Source organism: Herpailurus yagouaroundi, unplaced genomic scaffold (assembly GCF_014898765.1).
Source record: "Herpailurus yagouaroundi ecotype Mexico unplaced genomic scaffold, PumYag 140, whole genome shotgun sequence".
NCBI classification, from domain to species: Eukaryota; Metazoa; Chordata; class Mammalia; order Carnivora; family Felidae; genus Herpailurus; species Herpailurus yagouaroundi.
The window spans coordinates 27,184,698-27,198,918 of NW_024412395.1; the positions used below are offsets into that span (position 1 = coordinate 27,184,698).

At 40.2% G+C, this 14,221-nt stretch overlaps 1 protein-coding gene and 1 pseudogene across 9 annotated transcripts in view; one reads left to right on the plus strand and one right to left on the minus strand.

Moving 5' to 3' along the window:
- QTMAN (queuosine-tRNA mannosyltransferase) overlaps positions 1–14,221 on the minus strand; it is a 389,119-nt gene that overhangs the window by 84,477 nt on the left and 290,421 nt on the right. The window lies entirely within an intron of this gene.
- LOC121030517 (proteasome activator complex subunit 1-like) lies at positions 2,764–5,010 on the plus strand (annotated as a pseudogene).

Genomic DNA, 14,221 nt, shown 5'->3' on the forward strand with positions numbered 1-14,221 from the left:
ACTCCAGAGAAGTTGATAACAATGCCAATTAAATATTGCCCTCACTGAAGTGTCACATATGTCCTAGAAACAGAGCTGGGAGGGAAGGTAGGGTGTGTGAGTAAACATTCTTCATTAGAAGGGGAAACGTTGTAAGGCACCTTTAGAAGCCAACTGCCTTGGACTCAAATTTCAGGGTTATCACCTAACAGGTAAAAGTAGCCCTGGGCCAACAAAATAACCTAGTTGAGCCACTGGTTTTTTCACTTATTAAACGGGAACTTCTTAGAGTTATTTTAAGGATTAGCTGAAATGGTATATGTATGATTGATGTATAAGAGAGACTATACATCAATAAATGCATTTCACACCAAGGCTATTTGCTTTAGAAAGAAAACACAGCTGCTTAGACTAGATAAACTGGTTGCTGATGTTTTGAGTACTATCATTAGGGAGGGTCTCCTAACAATGTTCCAGAAGTAGTTGATAAATTCAGATATTATATTTACTTCTATTTCTGCTCTAAATAGCTACTATTGAATCACCACCTTGCACTGGTGGCTATCAGTGGTATGACTGGTTTAAAACCTTCCCAGACACTGGAGCAGTGAGGATGGAAAACTATGATGAGAACGGCAACCTGCCATCCTTTGTCACATCTTCTTTCTACTATTTCTGATTAGTGCCCTTGCACAAGGCACTCAGAGAGAACCATGAAGATATAGGGAAAAAAAGAGTTTGAGAAATATGTTTCTTTTTTTTTTTAACGTTTTTATTTATTTTTGAGACAGAGAGAGACAGAGCATGAAGTGGGGAGGGGCAGAGAGAGAAGGAGACACAGAATCGGAAGCAGGCTCCAGGCCCTGAGCCATCAGCCCAGAGCCCGACGCGGGGCTCGAACTCACGGACCGTGAGATCGTGACCTGAGCTGAAGTCGGACGCTTAACCGACTGTGCCACCCAGGCGCCCCGAGAAATATGTTTCAAGCAAGGTCTTCGGTGCAGAGATTTGAGAGCAGGCCAATACAAAACATGGTAGCAGAGCTCAGAGAGAGTGGGGTAAGGAACAGGAAAGAACCCCATGCCTGGACAGTAATATCAAAATCTTCATTCAAGAATGTTTTCCCCTTGGGGCGCCTGGGTGGCTCAGTCGGTTAAGCATCTGACTTCAGCTCAGGTCATGATCTCGCGGTCTGTGGGTTTGAGCCCCGCATCGAGATCTGTGCAGACACAGCCTGGAGCCAGCTTCGGATTCTGTGTCTCCCTCTCTCTCTGCCCCTCCCCTGCTCATGCTCTGTCTCTCTCCATCTCTAAAAAATGAACATTAAAAAAATTTAAAAAAAAAGAATGTTTTCCCCTCTTCAACTTCCTCTTAGTCAAAACACTATCTAGTTGTACCCTGCACTCAAGTACTGAATAGTTTCAAACAGACATGCATGTATTAAGTGCCTATTGTGGTACTGCTCACATTTAACTGAAGGGTATTCTTGCCACACCTCACAGAAAGTAAAAGAAAATGGTGGGAAACATTGTCTCTTTTGACACAATTTGTTGTGACTCTTTTCATTTTTCTTTAACTGATCAGGCCACACAGGTAAACCACGAAAGCAACTCAGTGTTATCATGGGATAACATTATGATTTTACTGAAGAATGCTCTCTGTAAAAATAGTAATGCATTCATTCATTTTTCAAAACCAGTTAGAATTATGGGAATGAATTGGTTGAACAAGCTGCCTAAAGTACACTTTGTACTGCGTTCACAGAAATAGATAGCATCTTTCACAACAATAAAATCTACCCATAATGCCTTTTTTTAAAGAACTTTTCTACAACTACCAAAACTTGATGGAACAGTTCCTTACAAGTTTAAATCACAGGAGAGAGTCTGAATAATATTCAAGGCATAAATCAGTGCCACACATCTCCAAATCACCAATTATTAACCTGGAGATCCTAAATGGGCTGCAGGGAGTCCTTGAACCCCTTGTAATTATATGGGAAACTCTGTGTGTGTGTGTGTGTGTGTGTGTGTGTGTGTGTGTGTGTGTGTGTATGGTTCTTACTTGTATTTTTCTAAAGACTAGAGCCCATTCAGTTCACCTGACTTCTAAAGGGATTATAACACCCTCATGAGGTTGAGAATTTCTTCATTCCTAAATATATTTTATATGACTGCTCTTTGTTAGGCCCTAGACTAAGCACATAGAAGATGTGGTGCTTGAACGCTACATTTCAGAGTCTAGCAATTGTTGTGAATATGGGAGGTGGGGTGGAATCAGTCTTCTTACTATCCTGCTAATTATCTTTCTCTCTTAATTCAACACCACCCCATCTCATGTTCTACCTCAGATCTCACACTCCCCTTGGGACAAATTCTCCTTCATATAATCCATACTGAATTCCACCACCACACTTTCACTAATGTTGTTAGATCAAGCTGAGGTGTCTTCTCTACTCTTATCTTGAAAGGTTCTGTTCAAGAATTACCTTCCTCAAGATGCTCTCTCTGAGACTCAAGAATGTTGATGCTTTCATGTAACTTCATTTTTCATTCTTTTTACAAAAATTTTAATGTTTATTTATTTTTGAGAGAGAGAGAGAGGGAGAGGGAGAGAGAGAGAGAGAGAGAGACAGCATGAGCAGAGGAGGGGCAGGGAGAGAGAGGGAGACACAGAATCTGAAGCAGGCTCCAAGCTCTGAGCTGTCAGCACAGAATCCAATGCGGGGCTCGAACTCACAGACCTTGAGATCCTGACCTGAGCCAAAGTTGGATGCCCAACCGACTGAGCTACTCAGGCGCCTCGCTTCATTTTTCCTTCTGAACTAAAAGTAAACTCTAGAAAGTAGGAGTCACATCTTACGGATAATATTTTTGTTTGTGTTCCTGCCTCAGTTGAGTCTACTCTAAATGCTAGTTTGTTTCCTGCTAGACAAGATGAATAGACTTAAGGATATCTCTCTGACTTAGATTATAACAGAAGCATAAAAAGATCTTCTCAGAAGAGAAACTGGAAGAAAAAGATGTTAGGGAAGTAGAGGAAAACAAATGACAAGAGAAGAGTCAGCAAAAGAATAAGTGCCAAGAGAGACAGGAAGAAAAGTGTGCAACTGGAAGTACACCAAAGGTGCTGGGCTCTCCATGGAGGGTGATTGCGGATACACCACAAAGCTCTAGGAGTATTCTCAGACCTTAGGAGGTAGGCACGATGCTGTTACTAATTGCAGGCAGAAGAGAATCCTCATGGAACTTGTTCATGCCTGGGAACAAAGCTGTAGCCAAGCTAAGAGGCACGGTGTCTTCCTACAGCATGAATCTTAGTAGGAGATGAAGCCTGCCAAGATTCATAAAATGTACCCACTTCTGTTCATTCCAGTGGGAATGAATGCTACTGTCAGACAAAGTTCATAATGTTGTGGGGCTTAACCAAGGGTGCACATCGGAAGTTTTAAAATACTGGGGGAGTTTTAAAATACTAATGATGTCTAGGACCCATCTCTGGCAATTCTGATTCAATTGATTTGGGATAACCCCTGGGCACTGGTATTTGTTTATATCAGGTGATTCTAATATGCCACCACAATGGAGAACTGCTCTAATTGCTATCTAGGAAGATAATTCAAGGACTTGGGGAGAAGGGTATAGTCGGGAAGGAGGGGGGTGGGTGTGGATGGGTGGTATTTATCTCTTTTTTAAAGGGAAGGTTATAACTGTAGAAGCAACAACAGGGTATAAGGAGCAAACAGCTGGCTACATGCACAGTGCTAAGAGTTGGTTTTATAAACAACACAGGGAAGAATACATTAGAAAAAAGTGTTCTTCAATGAAGCTAGGAAAGAATATCCCTATTTGCCAGTATCATCAAAAAGCCTCAAAGCTAAATTTTAGAAGGGGGAGAGGGAGAAAAATCCCTCAGACACAATTGTAAAACCTGAAACTATGGGGGACATAACACAGGAGCAATTGGTAAAAATGCCTGGAAAATTTCAGGGAAAATAAATAGAAAATAAAGGGAAACCAACCTCTTAGAGCCTAAGGGGTCCTTAAACAATGCACAGAGTTGAACGTTAAGAGGTTGATTTAACTTGGAATTTTTGCTTCTAAGATACTGCAAGGCAACAGGGGAGGGGAAGCGGGTAATGAGTAAGAATGTAAGCATTGACTCCCTGCTACCTGAGGAAGGCCATGCAGGTGGTGAGTGCTGCTTTCACTTTCCTGTCCCCGTGCTCACTCCGCTTCTCGTGGGATGCTAGGCCCCCCGCCCCAGCCATAGCGATGCTCAGGGTCTAGGCTGAAGCCCGAGCCAAGGTAGATGTGTTCCATGAAAACCTGTGTGTCAAGACAAAGAACCTGCTGGGAGCCACCTCCCCAAGAAGACTTCTGAGTTGGATGCATTTTTAAAGGAGCCAACTCTCAAGGAAGCCAACCTGAGCAATCTGAAGGCCTGGTTGGACATCCAAGTACCTGATACAACCAAGGAGAAAGAGAAGGAGGAGTGGAAGAAACAGCAGCAGAAGGAGGACAGAGATGAAAAAAAGAAAGGGGAAGATGAAGACAAAGGTCCTCCTTGTGGCCCAGTGAACTGCAATGAGAAGATCGTGGTCCTCTGTCAGTGTCTCAAGTCTGAGATCAAGGATGCAATTGAGCCGGTCAACCTGGTCACCACCTGCAGATACCTCAGCTCTAGGATGGGAACAGTTCTGGAGTGGCTGTCCAGGAGAAAGTGTTTGAACTGATGACCACCCTTCACATAAGCTGGAAGGCTTCCGCACTCAAATCTCCAAGTGTTTCTCTGAGTGGCGCGATGTTGTGACCAAAGCAGCCAAGCAGCCCCATGTCGGTGACTATAGGCAGCTGGTGTGCAAGCTGGATGAGGGAGAGTACCAGGACATTTGGCTGATGGTCACGGAGATCCGTGATGCTTATTCTGTGTTATATGATATCATCCTGAAGAATTCCGAGAAGGTCAAGAAGCCCAGGTAAGAAACAAAAGGAATGATCTATTGAGACCTTCCTCTCATTTACATAGGACTCCAGACTTTCCCCTCCCTATCTTCAGCCTTTTGAGGTTACTCCCTCCCCTTGCCTCCCAGGCATAATAAATGGTCATACCACTGCTCTTAAAAAAATGAAATAAAGTAAATAAAGGGATACAAGTATTGAAGTATTAGGACTCTGGGTTCAAACCCTGGGCTTATCATTTATTACAGTGTAGCCCTGGGGCAAGTTACTTAACTTCCTCAAGCCTGAGTCTCCTCATAGGTAAAATGAGAGAACTGTATCTACATTCTAAGAATTACTGTCAATAGGGGCACCTGGGTGGCTCAGTCAGTTAAGTGTCTGACTTCAGCTCAGGTCATGATCTCACGGTTGGTGGGTTTGAGCCCCGTGTCAGGCTCTGTGCTGACAGCTCGAGCCTGGAGCCTGCTTCAGATTCTGTCTCCCTCTTTCTCTGCCCCTCTCCCATTCTCTCTCTCTCTCTCTCAAAAATAAATAAAACATTAAAAAAAAGATGTTAAAGAATTACTGTTAGCTTGTATCAAATGAAGTTATAGATGTTAATAACCTATACCGAATGTGGCACATAGTAATTATCTAATACTAGCTTTTTAATATTAGTGCTATTATTTAGAACAACACCTGGCCAAAAGGAAAACTTCATCCAAAAGAAAAAGATTAGCTCAAAGTAGAGAGCTATGTATATTACAAAGTTCATAATATCTGTCTTGTAGATTATAAAACCAAGGGTGAAAACACTTTAAAGAAAAGAGAAAAAACGGTGGTGATATATACACATATTTCTTTTGGGAAGTGCATCGCAGGCTGCCAGGCCAGGTAGAGGACATGGTTTGGTAAGAGAGTACAAAGCAGGAACAGAAGTAACATAAAGTAGTGGTGGGGGGGACTTCAACCATGAGGACACCATCTGGAAGGCTTGCTTGCTTGGCAAAAACACAATACTGGGTAAATTCTTGACTTACTCTGCTAAGAGTTTAAGCTCTAAAAAGGCAGATGAAACAAGTAGGGAAACTACTTTTCTGGACTTAACTCAGACAATTTGAGATGGAGAGGTGAGTAGGGGATGTGGAAATGATCAGGAACTTGAAAGAAAGTGACTACTTCGTATCACAAAGCTCTTAGCAACAGAGGAAAACTACAGGGAGTAAACAGAATTTGGTATGTGCTTAGGTCAGAGATACATTTCAAAACCCTGAGAACAGATAGGTTTTATGCCACGGAAAAGATGGTGTGGGAAGTGTGGTATGCGTGCAACCGCGTGGACACAGAGCAGAACTGAGGACAGCACCTGTTCCGGTACCAGGGTTCTTCACGGTCAAGGACTCCACTTGTTTTCTGCTGCTTGGTCTGTGTTCAAGAGGGTAGCATTAGGGTGGATGGGTAGAGTGAGGAAATCTCACTTTGGGTCTTTCTAAGGTAAGACATATGAACAATCAGACTGTCCCCTTGGATACACAGAGCACTAAGATACCCGCCAATGAAAGATTCTAGGATTATTGTTTAAATCTCTCCCTGAGTTAGGATAAAAGGCCTCGACATAGCAATGCAACTCCGGCTTCTAGGATTTAGACTATGTTGCCCCAGCAAGGGCGGGTGCACACACACCACTGCTCAGCCCTTGCCCGCTGTGTACCTAGCGTATGGCCTCTAAGCTCCAGGGAGGATTCTGCCCCGCTCACTTCTGTGGTGAGGCCCCTGGCAATGAAACAGTTAATCACTTGTCCTCAGTTGCAGTTCAGAGTGGTTTAGTGGGCTGTGTCTTAGGTCATACTTTTTTTGTTCAGGTTGCAAGACAATGAGAGGTGGTGGATGCTGGATGCTGGATGCCACTCGGCCTTCAATCCCACCTGCAGTCCATTTCCCCGGAAAATTCTACTTGGAAATGGAAAAATGTCCCATTAGTTTAATTGAAGTTGCCGATGGTCCTCACTCCACCCTACCAAAAGAACACGGCTTCATTTGGAAGGGGAGTTCAATTAAAGTCCACATTGTTCTCCGGTTTCCTCTCTTTCCTTTAAATTACCTGCTGCTGGAGCCACTGTTTTGTTCTGTCTCATTTTTGTTTGAAGGGGAGGGGGTTGGAAATGACCACTTCAACGACAGCCTGAAACAAATTCCCTTTTCTTGAGGTTGGTCTCTCAAGTACTTTCCCAACGTTCACTGACAAGGAAATTTATTCATTCTGATGTATAGCTTAGCCATAGCCTCTAGTCATCCGTAATAATAGATAACACTGCAGCCCTCAACAGAAATGGTTTTTAAGCTCCAATATAACAAAAATATTCTATACTTAAGAGCACACATGAAATAGCTTTCATTTCCTTATTCAAAGATTATATACCTTAAAAAAGCATTACATTTTAATCGCTGTTACAATTTAAACTTATATAAAGGCTATAGTTATTTTATAATAAGAAACAATCACCAGTGAATATCTATATGTCAAATGCGAAGAACATAATGGTTATCAATTCACAGGGGAATTTAATCTAAGTTAACACTTGACAGATGTTTAGAACCTTTGAGGCACATATCTGTCAAGTTTCAAAGAGGCCAATAATAATGGTGTAAGAAAAGTTTAAATATTTTCTTCATCACAACAGTTTTCAGAAAAGTATCAGTTTATAATCTCGTTCTAAATGCTCAAGAAAAAATTAGATCAATTTAGTTAAGGGTATTTACACTCTGAAAATTTAGGTCCTTTTCCATCTATGCCTGAAAGTTTCATGTAGTTTTGCTAAGTGACACTGCAAAGAAATGGGCATTTGAAAGCAAAGGAGACTCCTTAAATCACCTGGTCCTTCCTTATTTTGCTGTATCTTTGGATTAAATTAATACCAGGATACCAGGGCATGTAATTTGCCGGTTAGTGGAAATCCCTCTCATCAGGATATTAAGAATTGCTGTCTCCTTTAGCTGGACTCCTTTTGTATTGTATACAACACAGAGGGAAATGCTATCATAACACTTCAATAGTTAAGTGACTTTATGAGAAAAATAGTTCCAAATGTTTCCTAAAACCCTCCAAACCGCACCAAAGAACATTATCGTAATATTATGTTTCCCCATTGCCTCCATTATTTAAACTTGCTTCTCTTGAAATGATACTTGGATGAGAAACTTAGATTTATGTAATATATAAATTGTTGCAAAAGGAAAAGCTTGGGCTGCATAATTATTATATATGTAGACATACCAGATAATTTAATGTTTTCAATAGCTTTTCTTTATTAATTGACAAAAGAGTATAATTAACGCTTTGGGGGGAACTTATTTTTGTGTCTCTAACCTAAGCTATGCAAATAGGCATGTATAATTCTATTAGATTTAGCACAGAACACAAACAACAACACCATAAATAGTTACATATTACATCTAAAAGATATCTGGTTGTTGATACAGTACATATAACCCACATATACTGTATATCATTCATCAAAGTAGCATAACAATACATTTCAGTGAGTTGAGCATCAAAAAGAACCTTAATGGTAAGTTAACATCAGATGCAGGCCTATCATGCTCCCTCTGCAACTGTAAACTGCCCATTTGAAGTGCTTTTGCAACAGGCTTTTGGAGGCAGCAGGGGCCAGGGCGGGGGCAATTACAAGTAGTATGTCCAATAAATAGCCTTGAAGTACAAATGGCCCAAATGTCCATCAGTCAATAAATGAACAAACCAGTGGGAGTATATACATACTATGGAATATTACCCAGCCATAAAAAGGAATGAAGTACTGATACATGATGGAAGATGGATGAACTTTGAAAATATTCTGCTAAAGGAAAGTAGCCAGACACAAAATCACATGTTGTATGATTCCATCTATGTGAATAGATAAATCCATAAGGACAGAATACAGATGGGTGGCTGCCAGGGCTGGGGAGAGAGAAATAGGAGAGAAAGTGCTTAATGGGTGAGGGGTTTTACTTTGGTGATGAAAATGTTTTAGAACTAGATAGAAGTGGTGGTTCTATTCTATTCTAATGTTCTACTGCACATTTGTGAATGACCTAAGTGCTAACGAACTGTTCATTTTAAAGTGGTTATATTTTAAGTTATATGAATATCATCTCAACACATTTTTGCAAAAAATTAAATGGAAAATATTTACCATCTATCCATGAGAAGCTGTGCGTCCTTCAGTGCTGACTGTAACATAAACAGCAACAACACACTCTGTGTGTGGGTGTCCCCTCACCCTTCACTTGAGGCCAGCTCATCTCCAGGCCTTGGTGGGGGGGCGGGGTGGGGGGGGTGAGGAGGCAGGGGGTGGGGGGAGTGGGGGGGTTGGGCGGGGGTGGGGTGGGGGGGTTGGGCGGCTGGTATGCACCCAAAGCTGAGGGATCTGGTGGTGACAGCACCGAGTCAACCAGCCAGAAGGAGATACTCAGGGCTGTGGGCACAGGGGCAGAAAACAAACAAACAAACAAACAAACAAACACCCTAGGGCCACTCTGTTCTGTTTTAAACTTCAAAGAACAATCTATCTGAAATTTTACATACAATATTCCACAGACACGTGTTTCAGATAACCATCTCAAAATGTAATATAACACTCATCAGTGACTACGATAAATGATTTTCTACTCTATTATCGAACTTTTTTAGACATATGTAATGCATTCAGGCAGAAAGAGAAAAGGATTCTGGAATTTTGGCAATCTGATAAATCGGATATAGAAATCTCCTTAGAACAACTCAATGGTTCAATTCTCATTAAAAATCTTTCTGTAACACGACACTTCAATTGCTAGATGATTTTAGAAAAAAAAATATGCCACTGTTTCCATTTCAGAGAGTACGGACTTGAAATCAGAAGTACTTAGCTTAAATCTCAACTCTACCACTTAACTGCGTGACTTCGGTAAAAAAAGTCAGTCTCTTTGAGCCTCAGTTTCTTTTTCTTTATCACGAGAATGTTGATAATGCCTCCACTTGTGTGAATTAAATGATAATGGCTATGCCTGACACATGGCAAGTGCTCAAGAAATGTTTTTCCTTAACCTCATCGGCTTCCTTCCCCAGTGAAAGATATCTATTCATAATCATTCATTGTTGTGAACATCATATTAACTCTATAAACAAGGATGCTTATCCTGTGAGAAGAGTTTTTCCACTATACTTTGAGACATTTCACAGCATTTGATATATACATAAAAATTGGGGAGTGGAGAAGGAGATAATTAGATAGCAAACAGTTTGAAAAATGTCCTTAAAAGATTTTGCGCATGGGTAAATTAAGAGTCTAAGAGTTACGCCCCATAGTTAGGATGACATAGCCATGACTTAGTTACAGTGACATAGAGACATAGCAACATAGCCCATCCCAGGCAGGCAGAGACCATGTTATTCTGTAAGTAGGTATTAGTTCTACAAATGTTTTGCTTCTCCAATAGTTTAAAAACAAGAATATAACTGTCTCTGTACCTGTAGAACATTTAAGAACATGAGAGAAAGTGTAGCTTCCTTTTAAGCAATTTAGCCATTATTGGGTACTTTTACAAAAATAAGAAGGAACTACAGAGTATCCAATATCGTGTGCAATGGAACATTCAAAAATAATTCGGAGAATACTGTTCATGCTCTCCGAGGAACTTACGACGTGGGGGAGGGCAATAACAACAACAGCAATGAGACTTGAAAAATACAGAGTTTCATAAAGATTTAAAAAAATAGTTCCTATTTTTTCCTGTGGCCTAACCATACAGTTTTAAACTGATACTATATGGGGTGCCTGGGTGGCGCAGTCGGTTAAGCGTCCGACTTCAGCCAGGTCACGATCTCGCGGTCCGTGAGTTCGAGGCCCGCGTCGGGCTCTGGGCTGATGGCTCAGAGCCTGGAGCCTGTTTCCGATTCTGTGTCTCCCTCTCTCTCTGCCCCTCCCCCGTTCATGCTCTGTCTCTCTCTGTCCCAAAAATAAATAAATGTTGAAAAAAAAATTTTTTTAAATAAACTGATACTATATATAGGATAATACACACAAGTATATACATATGTGTGAGTGTATGTGTGTGTGCGCGCGCATGTATGATACTATATATGGATTTTAAGTTTCAATAGAAATTAAATTTGTATTAGGTTAAAAATTAAAAATAAGGAATGGTGTGTGGATTTTACATTAATTTTTAAAAGAGTATGAAGGAGCCCAAGATGGAGAGGAAGAGATTGTTTATTTGATGGTAAACACACATGTATAAAAATCTTTGTTTTTACTTACTCTGTGTGAAAAATACCCTACTCCCCGGCATTTATGTAACTTCTGACATTGGTGACTACAAAAACTAAAATTTTTATACAGCCATAGAATTGAAATTGGAGAGGAGCCAGAGAAATTGCTTAATTTTAACCCCTCATTTTTGAGGTAGAGAGCCAAAGGTCTAAAAAGCACCTTTTCCCAAAGTGTGTTGTGGAATATACTAGCTCCTCAGGATTTTAGTAAATGCTCTATGAATTTTTAAAAAAATGTGGTTAAATATTAAGTTTTGAAATATTAGATTAAATATTAGATTGAATCAAGTTAGACAGTTTTACTTACTTCAGGGATTCTCTGACTTAAATATGAATGTGCTTGGTGAATATTTACAGGGAGATAAACTGTGCAGCGGTGTCCCTGCACCTCCTTTCTTTCTTTCTTTTTTTTTAAGGCTCATTTCATGGATTTACATGAATAGAACACATTTTAGGGAACACTACTCTAGAAAACTTAAATCAAAGACAAAGCTAAGGGACTTTTGACTCTGTCAAGGGATTAGAACCATGTCTTCAGGCTTCTGGACTAAGGGGCTTTCTACTATTATCACTCTGATACCCCCTGAAAGAGGAAAAACAAGGCTGAGGTTTCCTCTAAAATCAACAAATTTGGCAAGCTTTATTCTGCAGTAAGTTCTTTGTTTTGTTCAATAATGGAAAATAAAAAATGTCTTTTCTGAGAAATATTCGCAAATCAAATATGCCCTTTGCTTATAGTTGTGGGGAGTGATGCCACCAAGTCCTTGATATCATCTCATGTAGCCACAATCTTGTCCTGTCTTGTGTCTGGGTCACTCCTGTTTTTAAGTGGAGGTTTACAGGGACTGGAAAGGCAAAGGAGCAACAGTGAGTGCCGTAATATCCATTTCCAGTACACTGACCAGCACTGGCCTTGACTTTCTTAAACTTTTTTCAATTGACATGGTTTCTTTTTAAAGTTGACCCAGTAGGCTGAAGTCTTAGAAACTTGTACTTTGGAAACCATTTGATGAAATGTCATTGAAGCTATTTGTATACTTCTGGAAAACTATGGCTGACTTGCTGAAAACCCGGTCTGCTTTAAGAAATATATGCCATTCAGAGTGATAAAAATAGGGGCTACGTATTCTCGATTTCTAATAGAAGAGACTTATGCGAGAAATATGTTCCCTTTGCTTCCATGCTTCTTTTTTTCTTTAAATATTCCACAAAAGAAGGGAATCAAAGTTGACTTTTAGAATACTTTTAAATTATTCTTAAAGTTCAAAGCAGAAAGTGCCCTGTATTCAGTTTCAACTTTAGATGCCTGTGTGTGCAAATATGCATGCGTATGTGAATGGCAGCAATGATAACACTTAGAATACAATAAATCCTCATGGCTCTTGTTTTAAAGAAACTGTGCCCTCATGACTGTTCTACTTCATTATCACTTGTGTCTGCATGAGTTAACTTGCACTTGACATCATTCATTTATTTCACCAGACTTAATGCCACTTTGTAAAAGAAGAAAAAAATGTTAAAAAAAATTTTTTTTTCTATTTGTCCTACTTGGAGGTCTAGGACTCCAACTTGTTTTTTAAGGATATTCTCTTCTAATTTACTGTACACACTAAGAGTATCTATGCCAGTGAGCTATGTATGTCACTAAGACCCTAAAAGTTCATGGCCGTAAAGATAAGAGGATCTTGCAGTAAGGTGTCAGAAAATCCAATAACTGGAATGAAAGAAAAGAAAAGAAACAGAAAGAAAGATGGCATGTAGCAAAATAAGGGTTTATGAGGAAAGAAGCTTAGTAGGTGAAAGTCTAGAATCCCAAGGGTGGGGGACCGACAAGGAAGACTTCAAAGAAAGGACTCAGTTATCAGATGATGGGAAGAACTCAAACCCAAATACCGACACACCTGTCAGTGGCTCAAAGCTCCCTACCCATCACAGAAAATGCAGGGCATCACTCTTAGACAGTGAGGCAGATTTATTATTACTTTTCATTTCACTGAAAGAAATACACTGACATAACTGATCTCTTCCAAAATGCACTCCAATTAGGTTGATATCATTGGAAATAAGGGAGTACATTTTTGGTCTTCAGAGGTGGTCATATACTTGTTTCTTCCATTCAATCATTCATTCATTTGTGTTCATCTTCAAGGAAGACTGTGCCAGATACTGTCATTGCCCTTTGGAATTTCACAAACCATTATAATGAATTTGCTCAAAATTACTAAACTGGGGGGTTGAGGCATTTTTAACTTCTAACCAGAAGTCAGAGCTAAAAAGAGACTGACTGTGATGACTAAGTTGAGAAATATCTTAGGTCACAATAAGTACTAAAGTTTACTTGGGTGGTTCCTAAACTATTAGTGGAGGCCATTTCCCAAAATATTTTAAGAAATAACATCAGCACTGAAGTAACTGTAGTTTTGTGAGAGCACGGTTTGAAGACTAACACTCATCTGAATGAATAATTCAAGAGAAAAACATTCTGTAAATATCTGCCATATACAAATAGTACAATACACTCTAGGAAGGAAGCTCCATAAAGCACAACCTTTGCCACTAGGACATGTATGTTCCAATAGAAAATAGTTAGAATGAACCATAATATAAGACAGACTCTAAGCGCCACATCTGTTCTTACTACTAGCAAACCTCTTTAGGGTCTTATATTTGGCATTGTTCTGTGGATACAGTGATAAACTAAATGTGGCCATGACTTCAAGGAGCTCACAATCTAGTGAAGTAAAAAACAAACAAACAAACAAAAAGAAGTGGAAAGGTTAATTGTAGTGTTATGTAATAAGGGCTGGGATCAGAGTGGGTCCAGAGCAAGTTGGAGCATGGAACAAGTTTACAGGAAGCTTCCTAGGGGCACTGCAGGATAAGGGAGGGAGAGCCCCAGGGGGAGGAAGGATACATTTGAGGCAGATGATGGAATATGGGGGAGGTGGAGGCAAGGGAGAGTAGAACCAGTCGGGGAGTTTGGTTCCCCAAG